The sequence below is a fragment of the Notechis scutatus genome, chromosome 5, assembly GCF_049901735.1.
Source record: "Notechis scutatus isolate UNSWTSFEM ecotype Mainland chromosome 5, rNotScu1.2, whole genome shotgun sequence".
Taxonomy (NCBI): domain Eukaryota; kingdom Metazoa; phylum Chordata; class Lepidosauria; order Squamata; family Elapidae; genus Notechis; species Notechis scutatus.
Genome location: NC_142013.1, coordinates 20,964,882 through 20,980,475, shown reverse-complemented (window position 1 = coordinate 20,980,475; position 15,594 = coordinate 20,964,882). Strand labels below are relative to the sequence as shown.

Below are 15,594 nucleotides of genomic sequence, written 5' to 3'. Positions count from 1 at the left end.
CTGGTAAGTTCAGTTCAGAAATCCCAGCACTGTGTAGAGCTGCAAAAAGTGGCAGCTACGAAAGCTAAGGAATTTTTTTAGAAGAGTGGAGGTTGGGGAGGAGCCCTTGCCTCCAAACATAGAAAACATCTGTGTATCTTTTTCTGTTCAGGCTTATTTTTCCAATGCTTCACATACTGCAAATATTTCAGAATGACTCCTTTATTAGGACAGAAGGCAAGCAAGGGGAAAACGCAGGGTAAATGTTATTGAAAGAATTCTCTTATTGCCTTAACAAATTTTATCAAACAAGTTTTGCTAACCTCTCATTTTCTCTCTGTCCCCAGCCCTCTCTCCCCTTTTGCCTTTCCAATGAACTTTTGTCATACTGTTGGATAGGATATTCTTATGTTATGGGTTCTACTTCTTTCACAAATGTTTTCTATAGCTGTTTATTTCACTCCATCCCTTTTGGCTTGTTCATTTCTAATTTGCTGTTATTTCATTTACAAGGCTGCAACCACTGGATGAGCTTTGTCATACAAATCAAAGTAACCTTATCTGGAGGAGGTAGTTGTAGGAGGAGAATTGTGTTCGTTTATGGTATCCAAAAATCATGAGGCGTCTGGGAGTACCTTTTCCGAATAACACGTTTTACTAAAAAGCAACATTCCCAGACTCCTGATACAATATCTACAAGTCAACTAAGTAGTAGAAGAGATATGTACACTGGGTGAAAGTGACCGTGTAATGCTTAATTTTTAAAGGAAATTGAGTGTTGTCAAACATATATTGTCAACATCAAATGGTCGATTTGACTAAGATCAGTAATAAGTAGGACTCTATGTCAGGAGAAGATAATGAGAATAAGAGCTAAAGATAAATTGCTGTTCTTTTTTAAAGTTTTTTTTTTTATAACAAAAGCAAACAAGTAAATCCATCTTTCAATTTTCCAGTGTGTCGGTTGGATACATATATCTTGTGCACATAGTAATATCATACATTTCTTATTTATATTTATAAGCATTCTAATCGATATTTTATATCACATTGGTCAATTGTTGTATTATCATTAACATTGTAATTATTATCTTTCAAAAATATATTCCATTTTTACCTAAGTTATATTCATTCTCTTATTCAATCCTAATCAATCAGTTATAATATATTGCTATTATCACATATTTAGTTTCTTACTCTTCTATCTAGCCATTCATAGAATAAATTCCAAATCCTATAATAATCTTTTTCTTCCTGTTCTCTAATTGCCACTGTCAATCTACTCATTTCCTCACATTCTGTTATTTTCTTAATTGTTTCCTCCTCTGTCGGAATTTTCTCATTTTTCCAATTTTGTGCAAATACAATTCTAGCTGTTGTTAATACATTGATAATCAAATATGTTATCTCTCTGTTATAACCTTCAGGTAAAATTCCCAATAAAAATATCTCTGGTTTTAAATCTATATGTTGTTTTATCATTTTTTTCCAACCACATGTATATTCTGGTCCAATATTTTTTAGCATCAATGCATGTCCACCACATATGGTAATATGATCCAGGTGTCTGATGCCATTTCCAACACTTTGCCGATTTGTCTTTGAATATCTTGGCTACACTAGCTGGGGGTAAGTGCCACCTGTAAAACAAGATGTTTTGTAGACAGTTGACATGGTTAATTTATAGTTTCTAGTTCAAAGTGTCTGCCATTTATCCAAATCTATCCTATATCCAAAATTTTTCCCCCATGCAACCATTGTTTCTTTAACTCGCTCTTCCTCTAAGTTCACTCCTAATAGATAACCATATAGTTTTTTAATCATCTTCTCTTCAGTGCCTGTTAAGATTTTAAAGTTGCCATTCTTAAAAACAATTTTGATGAAGGAAAAAATGAAGACATCTGAAGAAACCATGATGGCTACCCCAAAAACCCAATGAAGACCTGAAAACCATAAAAGACAGGAAATGGAAAGAAGGTGAGGCCACGAGTTATACAGAAAAAGTAAACCCACTCATCCAGAGCTGTAGAGCTTACATTGGAAAGTGAAACCACTTAATGACTTGAGGTTAATGAAGGATGTTAAGAATTTTGTTTTAAAGATTATCCAGTTAAGATTCAAAATAAAAGGAAATAGAGACAATCAGCATACCAATTTGTCTTCAGTGAGGACAAATGCTAACAGCTAACAAAGAAATGGCAGAGGTACTCCTACTTCCCCAACCAAAAATATAGGAAATTGCACAGGTCAGATTCAAGGGATAGAATTGAAGCTTCAAATTAAGAGAAATATAGCCAAAAATCTCTTTCCTTTGAATGAATAACCCTCAAAGTAACAAATAAATTGTATCTCGGGGAACTGAAGAAACTAGCCTTTTATCCTTGGGAGTATTCTCCCTATAATAAGAATAAAACTCTATAAGCACCTAAAAACAAAACAGTAACTACAAGAGATTACTTTGGCTTTTCCAAAAGAAATGCACTCTTATCCTCTCCCAGTAACATCTTATCTCATTTTTATATTGAATATCTTTCTTATGTGAAAATGCTGTAGACATGATATATCACAACTTTAGTGAAACACTGGACAAAGTACTCAATGAACATGATGACTAGGAAGCTAGGTAAGTGTAATGGAATGTGTGGATGACCTTGGGGGATGAAGGGAAGACATACTGCTTAGGAAGCAACCAGACAAGAGAGGTGATTAATGTCAGCCCTCCTGGATAAACCAAACAGGTAACTCAACTAGATGGGCTAATTCTTTATTGTAAAGCTGCATTAAACAAATTTTGCAAGTCTGAAAGTACATGCTTCCCACCACTTTCAATTGCTTGATAAATTAGAGTGGGTTCTTCTTAGGTTCTTCTTGATAAGCCACTGGGGGGGGGTCTCCATCTCACGTAATTGTTCTCCAGGCATCATCTCTTCCTAAAGGGCATCCACTCATTCCATTACAGTAAGAGTGGGTTATGTGCCATGGCAATAAAATGAACCCAAAGTTACATTTATCAGTTCATCGGTGTCCATCATTTGTTCCTCATCAAATTGGAGTATTGAGGATTTTGTTGGCTAGTCTTTTATGATATAAAAATCTAGTGAGGATTGGGCTTGAAGTTCAATTCATTGGAGAGTGAGTCAACTGAATTTTGTTTGCTTCTAGGAGGATGAACTATATGATAAATATTATTAATGAGCAATTAATCCATGTATGTATCTTCTCCATTTTTCAGGTGGATATAATTCACTGGTCATGCAAGTCATATTTATACATCTACACCATCCAACAATATAGAAGTCTCAAAATTTTAAATAGCAATCATGATTGGATAGCGATAAACACTGCTTCATTATTTTTAAGAATTACAGATTCAATATTTCTATTTGCTTTTTTATCAGTTCAGTGAATGATTTCCAGCTCATTTTCCATTACAAATCCAACAGTGATTAATATTGTATAAAAATAGAAAGGGCATTTTGAATGAGACAACATTTGAAAATCTGGCATCTCCAGTAAACTTAATGTCTTTCTAAACAAGGGGTGGAATTTTGCCACATGCTTCTCTACACCAATTGACTACCTTTGAATTAATATGATTTTTCAGTTTCATTTCCTGCTTTGTTCTTGAAATCATAGCAGGTGGCCAAGAGAAAACACAATGCCATTTCTTCTCTCTTGTTTGATTTGTTCAGACTGTGCTTTCATTTTAGCCAGGTGCATTTTCAGCTACTGACATACTAGCATAGAACAAACATCTTTCTCTCATCATAAGGTTTCAGTATGAATTGGGTTTTGTGATCTTATGCTCCAATACATCTTCTTCTTTGATGGACATCTTTTCTTTATAGTATATATATTGTCAGGAAATCAACTCTATAGCAAGGCTAAAACTATTTTTATTGAGATGGGCTACAATAACAGAATCTTGCAAAGTTGATTTTGTAAAGTATATTTTCTCCTTCTTCTTGCAGTTCAGTGAATTAGGAGGACACTTGCAAATTTTATTTTATTGGAATAGCAGACAATTCCAAGTAAATTGTCAAGCTTTGTAAACTCAATATATTTAGTCGTGCCTTCCAGTGAGAGATTTGAAATCTTATATAATCAAGAGGGATGAGGGTGTTTGTAAAAAAAAAAAAAAAATCAAGGTAGAGACTATGATGAGACTGAAGTCCTGTTTCTTTTTATTTGTGACATATATGTGACACACATAACAAGGGGCATTATTTTGATTACAGGTCAAGGCAACCATCTTGACTTTTTTGATATCCCCTACAGATGCTTCTCTTCCTTGTCTGGAATCATTATAGATAGAAAGACAGGTGACATTTTCAAGAATCTATACATTATGATTCAAACCATTGTCAGCACAGATCCCATTAATTTATATGTGAACTTTGAAAAAATGCTACCAATTGAGTATTATTTTGTACATGTTTATTTACTGAATTTATTATTGATTATAGTTTTTAATAACTACCAAAGCCCTAAACAACACTAGGTGGTTTGGAATAAGTACCAAACAGGATTCTCTTCCAAAATGCCTCTTTAGGTGTTGTCTCATGAAGAAATGATGATGAGACCAATCTGATGGACTTACGGTCAGATAATATCTTTTAGGTGAACCAAATCTCAAATGAAAAGAAGAATTGGAGTTTGAATCCAGTAGCTTGCCACTGGATCACATACAGTACTTACAATTTAAGGAAAGATTTAACTTAGACAAAAAAGCTATGGGTTTGAATCTATGAAAATGAATTTGAAATTGTGATATGTACTAATGAAGTTCATGCCAAGGTGTACAAAATGATGTTGAAATTGAATCTGGAAAATGAATATGAAACACTGAATGTATGATTCAGTGGGCAAAAAACTTTGGATACCATATAATCTTGAGCAATGGGAAAATAAGTGGAGAAATGGTTTAAAAATTACACTGAATTATAATTCAGAAGAAAAGTTTTATATAATGATGCACAATTGGTACCTAACAGTTGTTACAAATGTCTGAAGGTACCTCAAATATATGTAGGAAATGTAATTCAAAAGAAAATAATCATCCACCATCTTATCATAAGTCCATCATCTTTGGTGGAAATATTGGGGCCAGATCCATATTATACTGCCAAAGATCCTTAAAACTAACATAAATTTGAAACCTGAACCTTTACTTTTAGGATTTCTGGATAAGGACTTGGAAAAAAGATTTGGAACTTTGATATTGTATATTTTGACTGTAGTGGGAATTCTACATGCACAGAGATGGAAAGATATGTCAATCCCCACAATAGAATAAGGGATGGAAAAAGTGATGGGCTAGAGAAGATGGCAAAATTTGCTGTTTTAATTAGAGAAAGGAATATATCCAGCTTTGTTTCTACTTGGAAACTGCTTCTGGGCTTTGTGCTTGAGACAGAAAAAAGTGACTTTTGTTTTTGCTTGTTAAATTAAATTATTGTTATAGAAATGTCATTGCAAACCTGTTCATGGAAGAATTGGAATCCAGAGCCCTAGCCAATGCCACTCACAAACCCAAACTATAGTTAAGATACATCGATGACACATTTGTTATTTGGCCCCATGGAAAAGAAAACCTAAACAATTTCCTAACACACCTAAACAGCACACACTCCAAAATCAAATTCACCATAGAAATGGAAACAAACAAACAACTACCATTCCTAGATGTACTAATCTAGAAAAAAACAGATGGCACACTAGGACACACCATATACCAGAAGAAAACACACACCAACCGCTACCTCAACGTCCAATCCCACCACCACCCAGCACAGATAAACTCCGTGGCCAAAACACTAATTGCCAGAACCTTGCCTGGCAGACAAGACACACATAAAGACTGAACTATGCACCCTAACTAAAGTACTGACAGCCAATGGCTTCCACAAAAGCAAAATCACTGGCTTGATCCACAAAAACACACTGAGACATAATGGAGACCTAGAAGATGAACAGACCTATGGAACAGCTGTCCTGCCCTACATAAGAGGTACTACAGACAAAATCAGTAAGACTGCCTTCAAAACAGACAGAAAAATAGCAGCCATCCTAAGAAACCCCAAAGATAAAATTGACCTGGAAAACCAAGGCATATATGAAGTCCCCTGTGCATCATGCCCTGCCACATACATTGGACAGACCAATAGAAGAATAAGTACCCGCCTAGATGAACACAAAAATGCAGTAAAAAAGCTGGAACACACTTCCTCACTAGTCCAACACATGAAAGCCACAGGTCATAGCATCGACTTCAATGGCACCAAAACCCTAGCCACTATAGAACACCCCAGCTACAGAATTATCAGAGAAGCCATAGAGATTGAAAAAAGACCTGAAAGCATGAATAGAAGAGATGACTCCACCAGACTGTCAATTATCTGGAAGCCTGCACTCTCAAACAAAAAAATCTCCACACCACAAGCCAGGCAAACACCTGGGCACAAACAGACTCCCCCTGATACCTCCCGCTCAAACACACCCCAACCAGGCACCCAGATGAAACCTAGCTTCCTAATAAATGATAGCCGTCTGTTTACTCGGACCCAAGCCGCACTAAAAGCCTCCAATACAGGAAACACAATGTTGCCAGCCAATCAAGACAAAAAAAGCTACAAAACAGACAGAAGATATTAGAAACACCAATCAAGCAGAACACAGCAAACTCCAAGACCAATAAATACAGACCAAGACTCCCAACCAATCAGGATGAAAAAAAAACCATTCTGGCACAGCAGTAGGCTAGCACCAAATTTAAAACAGAAATGGCTGTGAAAGTCTGACTCACAGATGAACAGTATACAGAAGCCTGATGATGGCAGATGAGATTCTGCCGAAACGTTGCTACAACTTTAAAAGCACAACTATAATGACGTGGGAAAATACCCGAACAAAGCTGAATACCATACATATAAATACCCGCGAAAACTTCGTGCCAGTGCAAGCCGAAAGCACCAGCCTGAGGATGGCGAGTGGGACCTCGCCGAAACGTTGCCAAGATACTCTTAATCTTACACAGGAAAAGACCCGAACACATCTAGACCTACATACCTGTACCCGTGAAAATCTATGAAAACATATACATATACATATACATATATATAAATACACAATGTTTTACAGTCATTGGAAGCCAGGTGGCATATTTATTGAATAATAATTTAAAAATTACTTGTCTTGCCTTTTTATCTATCTCTAGCTAGCTTGCTATTTCTTGTTGCAGTTCTAACTCAGTCTGCTGAAAGTTATTTTGCATTTACAATTATTTCAGAAGATATTATTTTAGTTAAACTCTCATACTGACTCTAGCATCCTAGGCTAGCACTTAGCAATGAGGTAGCCAAGATATGTTGCTTGGATTATTGTACAAATATCTCTCCAATGGTTTACATTTCCTTGGCTTCCCACAACTCAAGGAAAGATTAATTCTCCCATTGGTCTTTCTTAATTAGGCCAGTGCTTCTATTTGTGGTAAGGAACAATCCAAGCTCTGAGAATGTGTCAAGAATTTCTCCTTCTTTTAGAGAACTTAGAGAAATCATCTACTTAATTTCGGTATCTACACATTTGACATATCTGATGTACTATATTTATGAAGTGAGAAAGAGAACAGGATTATGAACACATATTTATAATTTTGCTATATATTGTCCCATCACTTCACATTCAAGGTGTTTAACATTTCCTATTTTTCCATCTATAAACTATTCCACTTGCTGTTTTCCTTTTTTGTTCTCAGTGATAAACTTCTGTATAACACCAGACATATTTGTTTACTAATTCATTATTTCACAGGTTTTTTTAAAAAAATTCCATTCAGTTCCATGCCACCAAAATCATTACGTTAAAATGAAATTCCATACTTTTTGTAAATCCATTCCTTATTCTGCAGTTACCTCGGTGGTACTGAAAATTATCTTAAAATAAAATTTTAGACAGTTTGTGTGTATATGTATGCACACACATACACACAAACACATATTTACATGAAGCAAAAGCTTTCTACCTAATCTAGTAAAATACACAGCTAGCATACTGCCCTATTGTTTTTTCTTGCATATCTATATGGTCAAAACCAGAAAAGTTTCCAAACTATCTTTCTTAGATTTCTATGAAGAAATGTGAACAATAAAAAGTAGCAAGTAAATACTGAATAAACTTGTTTATATCCCCTCTCTTCTAATTATAAAAAACATATATTTTAGTTGTCATAAGTTCCTCATAAAAATGGGACTACCAATTCTAGACAGACATTTTAGATTTCTCATATAATTCAGATATTTCCAAAACTTGAAAAATATTTAAGCTTATTTAAATCGGTTCCCAGTTACACCTGGGTCATGTCCAGTGATATTATAGGAATGTAACTAGATCTATTCCCAATGAGCTTCCTTAATTTTTTTTCATTTACTGCTTATTTTTTGTTGAACTTCTATTCAAATTCTTCCACAGCATTTTCTTTGCTCTAATCCAGTGGCAGCAATACAGGTAGTCCCAAAGGTGCTTTTTCAAAAGGCAACTGGACTTTGTTTTTCCTTGAAGACATTTCACTTTTTCCAGAAGAAGCTTCTTGGATGAGAAGCAAAATGTCTCAGGATCACATAAAATGGGAATCAGTGAAGCCAAAGAGGACTTTGAAGCACGGGAATTAGATGAGGTCTACTCCGTATTTCCCTAATAATATTTCCCTACTATTTCCCTCCAGATGTGTTGGCACTGCAATTTCCTGAATTTCTGAAAGTTGCAATCCCAACATATCTGGAAGAAGCCGGTGTACATAAAGCTGGAGTTCATGTTAGCCAGTTCCTTAAATAAATGATATAGTTCATTCTTCTCTGATAGGCCTTTTGTTGCATGTCTCTACCTGAATGCTGTGCAGTGTGTATTGCATTCATCTTAAGTTTATTTGGGGTCTCTCTTTCTTTAACCCATCTACCTCAAGCTTCCCTTGACAGCTGTGGTGGGCTTACAAATTAAATTTCTCACACTCACTTAGAAGGTAAGAAGACTCTTGATGGAGTTCAATTTGATTCCTTTTCTGGATACTGTCCAAAGCCAGCTTGCCGCTCTTTTCCAGGGCCAGACTGCAGCTGCAAGCAGACTCTGCCCCTGCTTAGAAGTCTCTGAAAATAGTTGTCTTTGTTGTGACTAAGCTATCTGGGGGCCTCCTGAAGCAGGCCCTTTATTTGATTGACTGATGTGCCTGCAAGTTATTTTCAAATCCAGAGCTATTTTGAATTCTGATGTAAGATCTCAGTGGGTAAGGAAAAAGCTACGCAAAGGCCACTCTTTCATTTGATGATGCCTTTTCATCCAAAACCAGAAGCAAATTGGTTTTATTGTGTAAAGCTGGAATTTTGTTTTCATAAATGCTGACAGTGAAGTTCAGGCAAAGGGCGTCCACCTTGCATATTAAGTTACATTTCCTTGAGGCATAACAAGGCAGTTTCATTCTGCTCAAAAATGTTGAAGAAAGACCCTTACTTCCTTTTGTTTAGAAAAGCAATGTTTTCCCCCTCCCATCTATTAAATGTGGTTGTGGTTGTGTGGTTTGTGCTTGTATCAATTGCTCAAATCTAATGGAATTATATAAGTTGTAGATTTCAGAAGGACGTTTATGCAATAGGGTTAAAGATAATGCAAATCTTTCAGTATACCCCAAAATGCCTTTTCCTCCCCTTTATGAATGCTGAACAGAATTGGAAGTTGACTTCATATACATTTTTTTTCCCACTTAGTGGCCCTGATTTTAAGAATGCACCTGACAAGATGTTGAGAACATTGGAAGCAATTGTTAAAATCTGGATGTTTATATGTATTAGTAGATAACAATAGGAATAAGAAACTATGCTAGACTACTTGGTTTACACATTCACTGTGTGCTTTCTGCTTGCCAGGAATCAAATAACCATAGTCAGAACTCCTTTTTTAACCCACAAAAAGGGACAATATTAACAGAGATAGCCACAGAGAAAATGTATACACCTTTTTGAAAAGTTTAAAAGAGGAATAGGAAAAATGACTATTTCAGGAATTTAGCTAGCACTAATTTTGCCACAATTTTAGTTTTTCATTAAAAATCTGTTTTTAATAGATATGATTTGAGGTTGTCCAGGATTTGTTTATTGTGAAAAAGTTTTTCATTTTTGGTGATTTTTCCAAAATTTCTTGCTTCTTTTATATAAACATGGCAGAAAAAGACCCAGTGGTCCATCAAGTCAGCACTTTAAGGTTTTTTTTTTTTGTTTTCTTATTTATTTATTTAATATTTATTTACTTTATTTTAATTTATGTTGGGCGATGGACATGTGTTTATCCCATGTATGTTTAAACTCAGTTACTGATGCCTTTGCCAGAAGTTTGTTCCAAGCTTCCACTACTCTCTGTGTGAAGTAATACTTTCTAACATTATTTTTCCTTTTTCCTTCTGTCCTCCAGGCTGTACATAGTCACTTCCTTCAATCTCTCCTGGCAGATTTTGTCCTTTAGACTTCGCAACGTTTTTGTTGCCTGATTCTGAACTCATTCAGTCTTATCATTTTTAAGTGAGGTCTCCAGAACTGAACACTGTGTATTTTACCTTTTACCATTTTTCCTTCATATAAAGCTTATTTTATTTAATGTCATCACATAGCTTGGACTGATGCAGGTCATGGAGTTATCATGATAACTTCATGATTCTAAAAAGATAACCATTTCAGGGAAGAATTAGAAGGAGGAGAAAAGAAGGATGCAGGAAATTATCCCCCCAAAATGCCCTTTTTCAAACAAATGTCAAAATAGAGAATATATATCCTAGTTCTGTATTAAATTGTTTTAGTGGCTTTGAGAAGCAAACTTAATTTAAAGTTTAATTGAAATTTGAAATTCTTGCTTATGTAAATAATGACCTACATATGCATTTAGCAAATCTGCCAGCAAATCACAAAATTATGCTATAATTACAAAAACTGTTCCATAGAGGAGTAGATTGTCTCGGAAGATGAAGGGTGAGGAATCAGGAATCTTCTTCCCTGAAACTTCTTAACCAATACACAAATTTCCAGTGCAAGGAATTTGTTCCTTGCATATTACCTGACATTTGTAAAGAAGAGGGTTAGAAAAAAGGAAGATTTGCAATAGGGGCCCACTCCTTACCACCTCTTATTTTATTCCTCAAAGTAAGATAAGAATTGGTGTTATTTTTTTTTTAAAATAAATTTTATTAAATTTACAATTAAAAACATATCGACATTACATACACAAAAGGGAAAAAAACATAAAAAAAAAAAAAGAACACCCAGGATCAATGTAAAGGCCTTACAAGATGTGAAAAGTAGAGGGGGTCTAGCCCTTCCAAATTGGGAATTATATTATTCGGCAGCTATCTTATTATGGATAAAAGACTGGGTGAACTTACTTAACAAAAGAATTTTAGCATTAGAAGGGCATGACCTCCAGGGAGGGTGGCATGCCTTCTTATGGGAAGTGGGGAAACCCAAGCAGTCTTACTTTCACAGACACCTCATTAGGGACTCATTATTAATTAATTGGAAAAAAATATGCAAAAAACACTATCTAAAAATTCCGATCTGGCTATCAACAATGGAGGCAATGGTACACCCCAATAATTTGGACATAACAAAAATGATTAAATATAAAGATTTATTAGATCCGCAAGGAAAATTAAAAACTCGACAAGAACTACAGGAACAGGGATTTAAAATTGATCAGTGGTTATATATACAAACCCATAGCAGATACAAACAAGATATAAAAGACTTTGGAATTTATAACAAACTGCAGTATTTAGATAAAATTTTACTAGGATCAAACAAAAAGAACATATCCAAATTCTATAAATACTTACTGGAAGTAGAATTAGAACAAGAGATAGTCAAAGGGAACATGATAGCCTGGAGCAGGAATGTCGGAAGAAGTATTACATTATCAGAATGGGAAAAGATTTGGAACAGAAATATTAAGATTACAAAATCGGCAGCATATAAAGAAAATACATACAAAATGTTTTATAGATGGCACTTGCCCCCTTCGAGGTTGGCGAAAATGAACCTAAACACGAGTCCAAAATGCTGGAAATGTAAAAGCATAGAAAGCATAGAAGGAACCTACTTTCATATGTGGTGGTCTTGCAAAGAAACCCAGAAATATTGGCAAAAAATCAGAAAATGGTTGGAGGAGATAACAAAAGAACAAATCGAATACAAACCAGAGTTCTTCCTACTAGGGATCTCTGATAAACATTTACCCAAAAAGATGAAATATGTAACAATTCATATCCTAACTGCAGCCAGATTAGCGTTTGCCCAGTGTTGGAAATCACCCTATGCACCTACAGAACAAATGGTCATCCAGAAAATATGTGATTGTGCAGAAATGGATAAATTAACTATAGCACTTAAAAACAAAGAGTCTTCAACATTTTACGATAATTGGAACTCTTGGTATAATTGGTTAGTCCAGAGATAAACTGCTTAATGGACAATGGGTAATTTAAGCATAGATATCGATAAGATGTGTGTATTCAAATTAAGGTAGGAGAATTGGATCTTGCAGACTGTCAAAAAGGATATTGTCTGTTTTTAAACGCATCTTTTTTTTCTTTTTTCTCTTTCTCTTCCTTTGTTTCTTTCTTTCTTTTACATCTCTTCTTCTCTTTTCTTTCCAGTTTGTAAGAATTGGTGTTATTATGCACTTTATCAATACTTTGGGGCAAATTCACATGAGATTGCTTTAGCAAGTGGAAACACTTAGCAGACACTGACAAAGCAGAGCCAGCTCTTGTTAGTACTTGCATGGAAAAACTCATGGAAAGTTTAGAATTGTAGGTTAGGCTGGAAAATTAAAACTAAAACTAGACAATTTCTCTAGGAGGCCAAGAAAACTGTGCAGTTCTATTTATATAAGTTAGCTGATGTAGACTAGAAGACAATTTACCAATTTTTTTTTTGTGTGCAAAAGTCCTTATAAATTATGGAACAAGAATTATAACTGCTTGTTCCACAGGCAGATGAGGATGAAAATGAAGATGAGGATGAAGATGATGCAACCTGGTAATAATAGATCATCCAGAAACAAAAAGATTGCCATATATCACTTCATATGTTGCTCCTGGCTGTTGCTTTAAACCTCAAATGTAAAGGTATTTCTGCTTAGTACTTACTTATTTCCTACTCAATTCAGTTTATAGGTTTACAGTAAGAGGTTGCAGATATATTAATGTTGTCAAACTGTATTTTTCTTCATCCTGGATAATAGTTGCCAAAAGTGAATTTATCTATTAACCCAAAGTAAAAAGATAATGACTGGTGTCTTAAATATCAGAACAGAATAACAGAGTTGGTTCTCTCCTTGATTAGCTTCCATCCAAATTCCCAGAGGTTGTGGGAGGAGCTGCTGGCTGCTTGTGAAGGAAGCAGAGGGTGAGTAGAAAAGAGAGAGGCAGTTTGAATTGCTTCCATTGCATTTCAAATTCCCAGAGGTTGTGGGAGGAGCTGCTGGCTGCTTGTGAAGGAAGCAGAGGGTGAGTAGAAAAGAGAGAGGCAGTTTGAATTGCTTCCATTGCATTTCAAATTCCCAGAGGTTGTGGGAGGAGCTGCTGGCTGTTTGTGAAGGAAGCAGAGGGTGAGTAGAAAGGAGAAAGATAGCAGCCATATCATATAACTATAAACCAAGAATACCAATAAGACATTTAGGGTAAGTGTCCTCGAGATTGTGATTTTATTTTATTTCAAAATAAAATAAAACTCTTTTCAAACTTGGATACTGTCCTCTTTGTAAAAAAATTACCAGTCTGCATGGACAGATTACCTATCTAGAATCTCTAATCTGTGCTCTCCAAGCAGAAATTAGGTGCCCAATCCAGCCATCTATTGAGCTGCCATGCTACCAGCCCCCACTACCACAAAGATCCTACAGGAAAAAGGCAGTATGGACAACCGTGGGATCTGGCAGGGTGAGAGCTGTGGACCATAAACGCAAAGCTTTTGCTGTGTCCCAGCATAACAGATACAGTGTCCTTGCTGACCTTAATAGGGACACTAAAGTGACAGGTCAAGGTAGTTGTGATAATGATAACTCAAGTAAGCTGGGGATCATGGTCCTAGAAGAAGAACTTACTTTGGAAAGGAGAAAGTGTGAATCAGGTATTGTGCACCAGTCACACAAGAAGAGCAAGACATCGGCTTCCGGTTTCGCGCGGCTTCGGTGGCAGCAGGAATTCGCGACTGAGTGCTGCGCTTGCCACCAAGGTGCCCCCGATCCAAATGGGTCAGGGGGATATGGCTGCCCTGCAGAGGCAGCCGAAGAGAGAGGGGAGCCGGACAGGGGGTTGGGGGTGTCGCAGACCCCCTCCTCGTCCGGAAAAACCCCTTTTTCCCGAGGTGGTGGAGCGGCGGTCAGTAATGGCCGCCATGAAGAAGCCGGCAGCCGGGTAAGATTGTGCTGGAGGAAGCAGGAAAAGTGAAAGTGCTGTCTGAGCTGGGTCAATCAACAACTTTTAAACACCCTGGAAACTGAATTGTTTGAATTGCTAGAAGATACATTGTATCCCTAAGAAGTTCGGAAAGCGGCGGAGAAAGCTGTCAAGGGGAAAAAAACCTTTTCTTTTTCTTAACTCTCCCACCCCATGGAAACAGCAGATGAAGATTTGGAAAATTTATCTGAGCACTCAAGGTAAATTATTTTGAAAGTTAAAGCCAAGGGATATTCCTGGACATTGGATTTAATAACTTAAGAAATCGGAAAACCCTTATTGGAGGTATGGATTTCTGAATACTTAAAAGAAAATTGTTGTTGTAAGTGGGAAGGGAGAGGAAAAAAATTGGAGCAGAAGTTGAAAAAGGAGGAGATTGCCTAGAACTTTAAAGAAAGATATATTGTAATTGGATCTCTTTGATTAAACAGTAACCCCAGAAAGAGAAATAGAAGAAAGAACTTTGGTAACTTTGGAATTCTTTGCAATTATTTTTGATTAAAAATACTTGGGTGGTTGTTTTGGAAAAAGTTTTTCTCTTCACGATGGCATCGCTTGTGGGTGAACTAAAAATTGAATATAAAAAATATAAAAAAGAAAAACAAGATGGAAAAGATACTTTGGGCACTCTATTTCAATTTTTAGAAATGGCGGTATGCACTTATGAAAAGTTGACTACGCAGCAGGACGACTGGGACAAAGAAGAAGAAGAAGCCATCTTTGATGAACAATAGGTTCTTTTTGGGGAGGAGGAGAAAGAGGAAAAGAAAAAGGGGATTTTAAGGTTTGAAAAAACAACCAAAAAAGAGAAAAAGGAGATGAAAGGTGGATACAAGGTTAGAAAACAACAGAAAGGGGGTAAGAAAAGGGAGGAGAAGAGACAAAGGGGTAAAAAGGGCAAGGAGAAGAATAAGCAAGAGAGAAAGGAGGGGATGAGAAGCCTTAATGGTGGGAAGCAAGACTGAAAGAAACAAAGCTTATTTAGAGACAATGGGTAATTCTAATTGAAAAAGGGATTCTGGAAGGTACATAAGATTGTGTTTTTATATGTGTATTTAGAGTAAAATGCTTAAGATATAAATGAGTATTAATATATATGATTAGCTTTTTAATGATATGGATAG

General features: G+C 35.9%; 1 long non-coding RNA gene across 1 annotated transcript in view; it reads left to right on the top strand.

Annotated features, from left to right (window-relative positions):
• The window catches only part of LOC148130391 (uncharacterized), a 74,718-nt gene that overhangs the window by 334 nt on the left and 58,790 nt on the right, over window positions 1-15,594 (top strand). Inside the window, exon 2 of the long non-coding RNA XR_015749738.1 lies at window positions 13,003-13,138. This is a non-coding gene — a long non-coding RNA (uncharacterized LOC148130391). The remainder of the gene's footprint in view (window positions 1-13,002; window positions 13,139-15,594) is intronic.